This window comes from Lynx rufus, unplaced genomic scaffold (genome assembly GCF_022079265.1).
Source record: "Lynx rufus isolate CCGP_SWC_20201006 ecotype Redwood Valley unplaced genomic scaffold, mLynRuf1.p SCAF_16, whole genome shotgun sequence".
Lineage (NCBI taxonomy): Eukaryota > Metazoa > Chordata > Mammalia > Carnivora > Felidae > Lynx > Lynx rufus.
Window position 1 is genome coordinate 18,852,088 of NW_025814830.1, and position 12,498 is coordinate 18,864,585.

Below are 12,498 nucleotides of genomic sequence, written 5' to 3' on the forward strand. Positions count from 1 at the left end.
GGAAACAGATGAACTTGGACTCTTCCCCACAGAGCTTCCAGATGAGACCCAACGATGTCCAACACCTTGACTTCAGCCTTGGAAACCCTAAGCAGAGGGTCCCAATGAGCAATTCTGTACCCAGACCTCTGACATACAGAATGGTGAGATAGCAAATGGCTAATGTTTTGAGCCCTAAATTTGTGGTAATTTGTTTCAGCAGCAATAGAAAACTGATCCATGCCCACAAAGGCTTGTACACAGATATTCACTGTTTATTTGCAACAGTCAAAACCTGGAAGCAACACACATGATATAACAGGGGAACAAAATGTGGTATATCTGTGCAATGGAAAACTACCTGGTCATGAACATGAACAAACCACATGGACAAATGTCAAAATAATTGTGCCGCATAAAAGATGCCAGACACATACTGCATAATTCCACTTATGTAAAATCTAGAAAAAGCAAGTTGATCCCTGATAACAGAAAATGGATCAGTGGTTGCTGGGATTGTGGCCGAGAGAGGGAAGGGTGGAGAGAAAGGGGCGCGAGGAAACCTTTGGAGGTGATGGAAATATTCTGTCTCAACTGTGGGGCCACTTTCAGAGGCGCATACATCTGCCAACCTCATCAAATTGTATGCTTTAAGTGGATGCTTAAAGTATTTTTTTGTGGGTATGGAAATTATACCTGAATTAAGTGGATTAAAAATAGAATTCAGGGGCTCCTGGGTGGCTCAGTCAGTGAAGCATCCAACTTTGGTTCAGATCATGATTTCTCAGTTCACGAGTTCAAGCCCCGTGTTGGGCTCTGTGCTGACAGCTCAGAGCCTGGAGCCTGCTTCAGATTCTATATCTTCCTCTCTCTCTGCCCTTCCCCTGTTCATGCTCTGTCTCTCTCAAAAATAATTAAACTTTTAAAAAATTAAAAAAAATAGAAATCAAAGGCATTAAGGGGTGCCTTTCAAGAGGGTTTTAAAGAAAGGCATAACAATTTTGACAAAACAACTTTCTCTTCATTTGATTAGAATGACATTAAATCTGATGAATAATACAAAGGGAATGACCATAATTTCAATAGCGAGCTTTTCTGTCTAGGAACATAGTAGGTCTTTTTCGTGCTCCGGGACAGTTTAAGCAGCATGGTTATTGTCTGCTCCTTAACGATTTAACTGAGTTCACCCATAAAATAATCTGGGCTAGGTGCCAGGGGAACAGGGTGGATTGTGGCCAGGAAGGACAGGTGTGCTTTCACTGTTTTTTTTTTCTTTTTTAAAGATTTTATTAAAAGTATTTACAAAGCCATATCCAGACTCCAGATCCGGCTGCCAACAAGACCCTGTTACACTATGGGCACTGGCCGTGGCATGGCAGGTGACTCTGGTTTCCCACCCTTCTGTTCCAAGAGGGGAGCGGTAGGTAGTGTCTCATCTTTGGGTTCCACAATGCTCACGTGATCAGGCAGGGGCTTCTTAGGGCCAGTCTTACCACTTGGGTCCCAGGGAAACACAGTCTTCACTTTGACGCCCAGCATACCCTGACTCAGCAGCACATGCAGTGTTAAAGTACTAGTTAACAGGGTTCCCCCTGTGAATCATCGGGCTATCCACAAAATTCATGGATTTAGTCCTCTGTCCTCAGAGTTTCCCACACCCCTCGACCTCACAGCCTTTGGCCCCACTCTCCGTGATGAGTGGACGCCACAGCACGCTCTCCACACCGCAAGGCCTCCTAGGAGTTTGTAGGTGGAGACTCTGCCTGGGTGATAGCACACAGACCTCTTGTGGCCACATTTTCAGCATAAAGCTCTGCACTGACCTCAGAGAAACCAAACCTCTTCTGAACCACAACACTCAATTCCTGGATCCACTGGCCCAAGAACATTCTGCATCCTGGTGACCAAGATAATGATTTCTGTCCTGGTTGGTGTAACTCAGACCTCAACTATAGAATGGCTATCTTCAGTCAGCTCCCGAGTGAGAAACCCATTCAGCTCAACTTTGAAGATGCCATCGGCCGCAAACTTCCTCTTCTTGGAAATTTGTCCCACCATCTTGCTGCCATGTGCCACCTAAAGCAAAGACATGCGTTCACTGTCAATAACAAGGGTGGAGTTTGGATTCAAAGACCAGTGGTTCCCAGTCACTGGTTGATCATGGCCTTCTGAACAGTCTCCGGGTTAGTGATCTCCATTCAGTTTTAGATGCATGTTTTCAGTCAGATATTTACAAGTGCAGACAGAACTTTTAGCGAACACTGTAGATGGCCACCCCATATCTCCTCAGCCCATGGCTGAGTTTGGAAACAGGGTGGTTCCTTCCCACACAGATGACAGCTTCCACCACCAATGGTTGTCAGACTAAAGGCTTTTCCAGCACCACCCAAGCTTTCGGGGAGCCTGAAAGTGGCAAAAAGTTAACATCCCAAGAGCAACTCTCAACCAAAGAAGGAAAGTGTCCCAAAGGACAATTTCCCAACTTCCCCATCTCTCTATGGGATGCTTGGAATGCATTCCTCATGAAGCCTCACACAACCTCTGTGGGAGTGAGCCAACCCATTACTACTGCATCCTTCTCTGTCTCCCTACCCCATGGCCTCCCTCCCACTTCCTGAAACCACCTCCCAGATGAACAACCAACCCGTACCCAGGTCCTTGTCTCTGGGTCTGCTGTATCCTATGGTACTATTTCATTCATTTGTAACAAGACACACACAAAATACACATTTTACAAAGACAAGGTAAACAACATTTAAAATAATATATTTATTAACACAATCATTTTGCTCTTACCCAAATATTAATTATGATATTCCTAATGAGTGCCAATGTGATTAATTGTTCTTCATTATTTTCGAAAATCTTGATGAACACTTTGTGAGGCAGCAATTCGGAAGCCTGGTTCCTGATACTTGGCTTCATGGTTTTGATAACTAAAAAGGCACTTCAGAAAGCTATGTGAATCCAAATGGGGAACAGGCATCACTAAGTCATGTGCTCACTTTCCAGTCTGTCTACCAACTATAGTTTCTGTTAAAATCCAGCCAGGGAATGCTGGTCTTCCTGTGTTCTTGCTCACTGATTGGGAAAAACTGCAATTTCATGTTTTCAACTAATTGGATCAAAGCCCATAGAAATCATGCATTTTGGAAGGTTTAGGTCTGGTTAGACAAGTGTACGTATTTGCCAAAACTCATCAAATTGTACCTCTGAAATGAGTGCCTTTGAAGGTGATTTGCTACTGCTTTTCGAGTAGTTGAAAAGTTCAGGTAATTTGTTGGTGCCTTGATGGCTAACAGGTTGCTTCGGGATGTTCCCAGAAAAATTTTCTAGGAAATTCAGGCAGTCCCCTAGATGGTTCTCTGCTGCCTTGAGTGAAGCAGAGTTCTTCTGCCTTGGGGCCTGGGAGGCTTTGCAAAGCAGAGATAAGGCTGGGCCATTGGGGAACTTAGGGCAGAAATAAATCATCTGTCAGGTATGTCTCCCACAACAGATGCTTCCTTTTGGTGGTGTCAGCCTGACCTGACCCTGGGCTCTGCCTCCCCTTCATACTTCTGCCAAGGCCCCCAGGTAGGAAAGGCCACGTGCCTGGGATATATGAAGAACAGATGGAGGCCTGCCAACAGGGAGCAGGGGACCTTGAAGCACACAGGTTCTCCAACCCCCAAAAATGGGACTCTGAATGTGGCTCCTGCTCTCCTCCTCCTTGCCCACCTCCTCCTCCCCAGCTTGCTGCAGGGAGAAGGTTCACTTTTCTCTGCCACCCCAGCTTCAGAGAAGCTCTGCTTGAATTGAAATGGCACCCTGGACTCATCAATGCAGATTCCCTTCCTCTTGACAAAAATGAGAGTGTCACCCCAGGCCTGATTCCTTGCAGAAGTAAGACAGACTGTGGTCCACTCATCAGCTTTGGACCCTACGAGGCTGAAATAGCTGGTCTGCATTGTCTAAACCTCATGAATTAGCCATTGTTTTGTCCATTTCACAGACAAGGACATGGAGGCTAAGTTGCTTACCTGAAACCCACAGCAGCTGTGCCTCCTACAGGAGCCCAGTCTTGGGAGGGAGGAGACCAGCGTGATGACGGGGTGGATTAAAAATTGCCTGAAAAGGCACATGGGGCTTCTAGCAATTGGGAAGATACACATTAAGGCAACCATGAGCTACTATTTCATACCTATGAGATAAGAAAAAACATTTAAGCCTAATGATACCGTGGGTCAGAGAAGGCCTGGAGAAACCCTCGCACATTATGGTGGGAATGTAAATTTGGCAATAAAGAACAAAGGCAAAGGTGCTATGGCACTTCTGGATGATTCCTAGAGATGCTTACACATGTGGCCAAGGAAACATGAAGAAGGACACTCACTACCTGGAAATCACACGGTGCCTGGCATCAGGCATCTATGTGTGAGACAGAAATGGCAAAAAGAAAAATGTTAACTGGTGTTTATGATTTTTATGAATTTATGATTATTATCTGATTTTTAAAAATTATTCAAAAATACATGAACAAAAAGGCAACTTAGCCTGGTGTGAAGTTGTACCAACGGCCCACAAATGTAGGCCACATGCTGACCCCAAACTAAATCTCAATTAGAGCCTGGTTTGGGAAACATGAGACTGGGGTCCCAGAGCCTCCGGAAAGCTCTCAGAGTCTGGAGTTGTCTGCCAGCCAACAGTCCTGATGTCACCAGAAGGCTGATAGAAACAGGCCAGCTCCTTGCCTGCCCTTGGGGGCTCATGGTCTGGTAGGAGACCTGGGTTGCAGGCCTACACTCAGGTCAAGGGCATCGCCCTGTCCATAGAGATTAGAAGTGCATGAAGTGAGGGGCACTTGGGTGGCTCAGTCGAAGTGTCCAACTTCGACTGAGGTCATGCTCTCATGGTTCATGGCTTCGAGTCCCGAGTTGGTCTCTGCGCTGACAGCTCAGAGCCCAGAGTGTGCTTCAGATTCTGTGCCTCCTTTTCTCTCTGCCCTTCCCTCGCTGGCATTCTGTCTCTCTCTCAAAAATAAAGAAACATTTTTAAAAACTTAAAAAGAAACAAAGAAGTGCATGATGTGAACACAACTCCATGTCCTGTGAGGAGTCCCATGGCCCTGCTGCAAATTCCCCTGCTCATCTCTGGTGGAGGTGGTTGGCTTCTGCTAAGCTCTTTATTTTTAACTCTGCATCTGTAGTCTAACCCTCAGTCTCCGCTGCTGCCTCCACCCAAACGTGGATGTCGCGTCTGCCCCAAGATTTCCCCTTCCCACTCCAAGGCATGGAAAGCCAAGGTCATGAGAGATCCATAAAAACAAGTTAGATCCAAGGGCAGGCTTCATGGAGGAGGTGTCCTTCTGGGCCTTGCGGAAGGAGAAGACAGAGGGATGGAGTGTTCCAGAGGCTGGGGAAGGTGCTCGGGCACTCATAAACTCAGAGGTGCAACCACAGCAGGAGTATGCCTGGGGCCATCCGCGGAGAGGCATGGGTACCAGGCAAGAAGGGGATTCTTGCCAGAAGGAGCTTGTATCTTCAGTACTAGTCTGGCATGTAAACTTGCTAGAATATATCAACCTGTGCACACCTGCAACTGTTCATTGAGCCACATGCCGGGCCCTGGATGCCACAATGATGCTCAATGTGTCCACACCATGATCCCCTCTCTCGCAGGGTGACCACATTTACTCCACTTGTCCTCCCTCACAGATCACAAAGGGGCACCCGGGGGTGACCTGTCAGTCAAGAACCAGAGCCTGATTTCTGTCCACCTTCCTGTCCCACAAGCTGCAGAAGCTGCAAGGCCGTGTCCTGCTGCTGACACCACACACTACCTCATCTGAGCATCTAGATTGTACCTCTTCTGTTTCTCTCCTGTCCATTAACCGTGACTCTTTGGGTTGCAAGTGCCAGGAAACACAACTCCAACCTGCTAAGGGAAAAAAAAAAGAAACAGAGGGGAGACTTATTGGCGCGGGTAACTAGACTTTCAGGCACAGCGGAATTGGGGAGCTCAAGCAATGTCGTCGGGACTTGTTCTCTCCTCTGCGTTAGTCTCTGTGTGTGCTGCGGCCCCAGCCTCTGCTCCCAGGACGCCCCAGCAGAAAAGGGGTTCTCTTTCCTTATAGTTCCAGCAAAACCCCCAAGATTACATCCAGATCACATTCCCACCCGGAAGCCTATCACAGGGACGAAGGGGTGGAGCACTACTGGCAGGCCTGGGTCATCTGCCCACTGTGACTCCAGGGAGTGGAGCAGCCCCCAAACCTTAGAGGCTCAAAGTGGGGGCAGAGGGGCTCTTTGAAGGAAAACGGAGATGCCGTTATCTGTAGCAGGAACATGCGTGATGTACAGGAAAAAGCAGTACAACTTCTGCCTCGTTTCTGTGCTCCCTGGGGAGGGTCCAGCACAGGGTCTAGGACATGCTCCTCCTTGGTTTATATGATAGATAGACGGGGAGATGCATGGGTCGGGGGGACAGTGGCTACTATCGCTCTACTGCGTCACTTGGGATGTTTGGCCAGAGCAGGGACCTGTGCCACAGGACCACTGTCTGCCCAGAACTGAGACTCCAGCATGAGAGGCAGGAGGGCAGCGTTCTGGAAAGAGGGACAGGAGAGGGGAAAGCAGGGGTCTGGATGGGACACTAGGATCGGACCAGGGCCAGTAAAGAGAATTGTGAAGCTTGACAGCTTCCTTGACTAGTGAAGCCCTGGGAGCTAGCCCTGGGTGAAATTGCCATGCAGGCCTGTGTGGGTGCTGGTCTGGGACCATGCAGCCACGCTTGGAAGGGAACAGGGCAGGGGGAGGTCTCTGCAGAGGGGATTCCCATATCTGGTGCTGCCTACCTGCTTTGGTCCAGCTCCCGGGCTTGGAATCTTCCACCAAGACTCCTCATAGGCCACAGCCGGAACTCCCCTGGGCCTCTTAGCATCCTTTCCTGACACCTCACCAATGGGAGGAGGAGAAGGTCCACCAGACAGCAGCTTCCCTGCCTTGTCCTGCCTGGCTTCGCCCTGGGGATGGGGATGGGGGTGGGGAGGAAACGCCATGGACCCAGAGCACTCTATCCAGCCTTCCATCAGCTTTCCCAAGGCCCTGAGACTCCAGACCTACCCTTCCACCAGGCCTTGAAAAAGTCAGAAAACAAAAGACTGAAAAAAGTCTCTGGATGCAGGAGTGAAATACTGGGTCATGAATATGGTAAGTCATCTTATTAGAATTTGCTGATTGATTGATTATAGACTCGCTAATCCCCTGGATTCAAATGTACCTGGAGAATAGGTGAAAACTTGTGAATTCTAGCCAAATATCGTAGGACACTGCCAAACCTGTTTTCTTTAAAGTGACTTATCCGATAATTTTTGGCTTTAAATTCTACATGAATATTTCATAAATATCCCATACATTTAATATTTTAACAATTTTACATCATATCTACAGTACTTTAGTACCTGACTTGTATATTTATGTGACTATTGTTAGAAGTGACTAATTGGGTTTGATTAGCTCCATCATTAATATTCTGTCCATAATTTAACATGCTTCAATAAAATACCCTAAAGCAGTGTAATGATTAGATTTCAGGAATATGTGTTTTGCAATTAAGTTCCTCTTGATTTTGATATGCAGATGAAGAAATGGTGGTCTCATTTAAAAAAAAAAACTGCCCTTATTAACTCAGCAGTATACTCTGAAGATTAGGTAAGAAATCCAAGATTTTCTCTTTGTATATGCTAGTTAAAATGTATTTCAATCAAGCCTATGTGGGCAAATCAGATTTGATTAGTTTAAGTTCACAGTCATTCTATCTAAATGAATAATGTGTCACCTAACATTGCAAAAATTTGATTAATAGTTTATCAGTTAATTAAAAACGGGGTTTAATTTTTCTTTTTTAGGAAAATGCAAGGTAGATATTCCTTGTGTTCATCATAAATGCAAATTATTTCAGCTTGAATCTATTGTTCCTTTTTTGCTTCTTAGCCAACTGGCGAGAAAAATAAAGCTCTTGGAAATATCTCTGGGAGGGAGGAGCAGCGAAACTTTCTTTGCTCCCACGGGTGGCTGTCGCCTGTGTCCGGGCTGGGAAGTTTGTTCCGGAAGGAGCGGCTTCCCCGGCTTCTCCAGGCATTTCAGCCCCGTCTCTCCCAAGCCCCATCCCCCTGCAGCCTTTGGCCACAAGACTTTTCCAAATGACAACTTTTTTCACCTTGTTCAGTTTGTCTGTGGGTCCAAGCCAGGAAGCCAAAGCAGTCACTTTCCCCAGGAACCTGAGATCCAGCACTAGAGCAAAGGGAACCACCAGGTCACTAGTGTCCTCCTAGGGACGGGCTCTCCCCAAGCACTCATTAGAGCCTCAGGGTGCCTCCCTCGCCCTGGGTGGCTCCTTCACTGAAAGGCTGCTGGGTAGACTGAGCCAAGGGTGGTTCTTCCAGGCACTGTCCGTGGGAGGCTGGCACTGTGAGGCAGGGAAGCGGAAGGAAGGAGGCCAGTCCGGAGTGGAGGAACGCACGCAGTCCTACCGCAGGGACACCTGGGACACAGCCCATCCGGAGGACAAGGGAACTGGGCTATTTATCCACAGCTTCTCTTGTCATCCACTGGAGGCTATTCCCTGAGTTGCAACAGCTGGCACTTCCCACCTGTTCTGCACACAGGCGCAGCAGGCCCCCTCGGCCAGGCCATCTCGGGTCCCCAAGCAGAGCGCCAGGCACAGGCTCAGCTGCATGCGGGGAACAGCGAATGCTGAAGGGCAGGGGCAGGGCATCCCCAGAACTTACCACAGGGGTCCTGAGCTGACCGTCTGTCCCGTCCATCCACCCAAATTCACTGTTAGCTCTGGGAGCACCTGCCATCGTCAGCATTTGTCAAGAACAACAAATGCTCATCAGGAAAGAACCTTGCCCCAGGCACAATTGTAGGTGCTGTGGCTGCAGCTGTGAACAAATCTGGCCGGGTAAGGGACAAGAGAAAGTCTTGATGGCCGAGGATAGAGAGAGAGAGAAGGGAGCCAAGTGGAAATGACATGGGGAGCAGGAGGTGGGCAGGTCACTGCAGCCGGGCTGTCAGACTGCCGCCCCCAGTCACCGCAGAGTTCTGCACACGTCAGTGTTACCCTGAAGGCCCCCGGAATCACCCACGGCACAGCATGTATAGTTCCAGGCTTCCAGTTCTGCGCAGTAAAACTTATGTGTGCTCGAGTTTGGGAAACTCCAAGCTGGACCAAAGGATGTATGGGCATTCGAGCCACTCTGCGTAAAGATCAATTCCCTGGGAACAAGCCGGGATGGATTCCCTGCCAGCCTGATGCTCCCTGTTCTAACACAGAGCCCTTCTGGCCCCATACACTCAAAAAGATGGGTATGTTGTGGCAAGGAGGGAGGTGATAATGCCCGAACAAGCACTTGGCCCACAGTTGTACTTGGGTAAAGCAGGCTGGATTTGGAGCTAAATCTTGTTTGATCAGACTCACAGCCTTCACGGTGCAAAGAGTCTCTGTCACCTGCTGGCATTCCTGTTGTGGCTGTGCTGGAAAGCTACCTCTCTGGACCTGAATCCTCTTCTCAGAACCCTTCTGGAAGCAGCCCCCAGCCTGGGTTTAGGTTCCGTAGTGGGCGTGCAGGTCAAATATGCAACTGAGGCATGCCTGGGCCTGACTGGGGTGACATGCACTGTTGTTCTGCATTGGGGGTGGGGGGGGTGCCAAAGCAGGTGCTGGCATTTTAAAGACCCCCACCCCCCAGGTGACAGCCATGCACAACCAGGATTGAGGAACCCAGGGGCTAGGTGGGGGTCCTGGGAAGAAGATGAGAACCAGATTCTGACCCTGCCGGCCAGGAACTTCCTGGCTGAGCCCCAAGACACCTGTAGAGCAGATCATGCAGACAGAGAACACCCCAGGTCCCAGGGAGTCAGGGAGAGGGCCAACCAGGGAGGAAGCAGGTGTAGAAGCTGGAGCTTCCTGCCACCACAGGAGCTGGGTGTTGGCTAGATTTGTAAAACTGAACTCCTGTCACTCAATCCCAGGGAGCATGGGGACACACTGGGAATAGAAACTTTTTGGAGTCATTTAAGCTGCTAGTCGTTTTATTTTATTTTTTATTTTTTTTAAGCTTGTTTATTTATTTTGAGGGAAAGTGTGTGAGCAGGGGAGGGGCAGAGAGAGAGAGAGAGAGAGAGAGAAGGAATCCCAAGCAGGCTCCATGCAGTCAGCGCAGAGCCCAACGTGGGGCTTTAACTCACAAACTGCGAGATCATGACCTGAGCCGAAACCAAGAGTTGGATGCTTATCGAACTGAGCCAGCCAGGAGCCCCGAGCTGCAAGTCATTTTAAATCATCCTCCCCAGGCTCTTGGACAACCCTGGGGTGACTGGGGAGGAGGGGGTGCTTCCCAAGGAGTCCAGTCCAGCAACAAGCCCATGGCCTGCCTGATGTGGCTGCTCCGACTGCCCCCCCCCCATGGCCCCTCCGCACACAGCTGTGCAGGGCACCCCACCTGCTTCCTCCCTGCGGCCACCCAGCACCTTAGCATGCTCCAGGGAAATGCAGGTTCCCAGCTGGGCACTAGCCATCCTCCGGACCCCCCAGCCCTTAGTCTCTGCCTCTGCCCAGGCTGGAAGTCAGGGATATTTCTGTTCTTCCTATTTATGGGATACATGAATACCTCAAGACAGGGCCTGTTAAGGGCAGGCTAGGGCAAAGGGAAGGAGAACCTTTTCTCCCAGGCCATCCATTCCTGACGAACATCATAGTGTTGCCACTGTGTCCAGTGAGGGTTTCCAGGGAGTCTCTGTGTGTCTGTCGAAAACCACTGAATTGCTTTATGTAAATGTATTCAGTTTACCTTAACTTGTGTAACCTTGCTTTGGCATTTTGTTATGACTTAATATACTGGACGTTTGCACAAGTGGAAGTGGCCCAGGCTTCCCCTGACCCTTGGGAGGCCCAGGCTTGAGGGCCATGTCCTAGAGAAGACTCTGGGTAGAAAGAGGGACCCTACTGAGGAGGCAGTAATTATGGCACACCAGGCACTGGGTGTCAGCGCCTCCGCACGGACCAGCCAACTCCTATGAACTTATCCGGTCCTCACGAAAACCTGATGAGGTCACAGCTATTCATGTTATCGGTACTTTATAGCTGAGGAGCCAGAGGCACAGAAAGGTTAAGTAGCTCCACCAAGGTCACATAGCTAGCAATGGGCAGAGGCAAGATTCAAGCACAGACAGCTCGTTCCAGAGCCCAGATGGTCATTCTTGCTGCTTTCCCATCTCCAACGTCACAGCGGCAACCTCTGTTTATCCAATCTCCTGCAGAGATTTTCACATCTCGCAAGCAAGGAAGGAACTACTATTCCCAGTTTACTGATGAACAAAATGGGCTAAAGAGACTTCCCAGTGTCGTGTCCTGGTTCCCTGTCTAGGGCACCTGTCTCCCATCCTTGGGCTGTCTGCCCTCTGTTCACAGCTCCCATGAACTCAGGTGCCTCATTTTCTAGCATGCAGCAAAGGCCCATACATATTCAAGGGCCGGACCCCCCTGCTGTTTGGAAGATGAGAGAAGACAAATTGTCAGTGTTGTGTGTGTTGGGGTGCCTGTGCACGTGTGTGTGTTTAATCGGGGTGCCTGTGCACGTGTGTGTGTTTAAAGAAAGATCTCTAAAACTCCCCAGTAACAAACTCTGACGACATCATCTCTCAGGCAAGTTCAGGAAGGGCTCTGAACATTTTGAAAATCAGGATTTTGTGCGTGGGGCCGGTGGTGTATGAGTGGCTGTGTGTAGCTGTGTTTTTCAGAGCAAGTTTTCCTGTATGAAAACAATATCAAGAAACCCCATATGTCAGTGTCTAGACATTTAGAATTTGGACTATTTCTGCTTCAACAGGAACTGTCTGGAAAGATGGCAGACTGGACCAGCTTATTTCTGGGGAACGGGGCTGGAGTGACATGAGAACGGCCAGATTTAAAGTCGAAACCTCATTCCTCGCCCCCGGAGCCCTGGCTTTCAGGGTTGCCTGGCTCCTGCAAATGGCAGAGACTGGCTCCCCATTGGGAGCCTGGCTAACGCAGCCTTCATCAGGCGTCATAGATTCCAAGTACTGGCCCACATGTGCGGGAGAGGGAGCTGGGTCTGGTCACTAGCTCCCCATCTACTGGCCAACACAGAAGGCAGGGGGCGTGGAGCCCCTGCAGCCTCCGGGCTCCACTGCAGCTGCTTACAGAAAGACCTCCCTCTACAGATGGGGTCCTGAGAAGGCCCAGTGTGAGCTTCTGAGGGCACCATCAGTCCTGCATCTGTGGCTCGAGGCGCTAAGCCGGGTGGGCCTCGCTCTCCTGGCTGGCTGGTCCCAAGACTAGGTAAAGGCCCTTCTCCCTGCTGGCGGGCCAAGTGCTGATGAAGGGTGGCAGGTAGTTTGGGGGAAGTTAGCAAACGGTTTGGTATTTCTGCTAACATGGATTGAATTCCTATTAGTCATTTATACACCACTCACTCATCAAATGCCTTCTGAGCACCAAGCATGCACAAGGCCCGGT

General features: G+C 49.4%; 1 pseudogene; it reads right to left on the reverse strand.

Annotated features, from left to right (window-relative positions):
• Nucleotides 1–1,326: 1,326 nt before the first annotated feature.
• Nucleotides 1,327–2,037, reverse strand: LOC124510740 (40S ribosomal protein S3-like; annotated as a pseudogene).
• Between the last annotated feature and the right edge of the window lie 10,461 nt (nucleotides 2,038–12,498).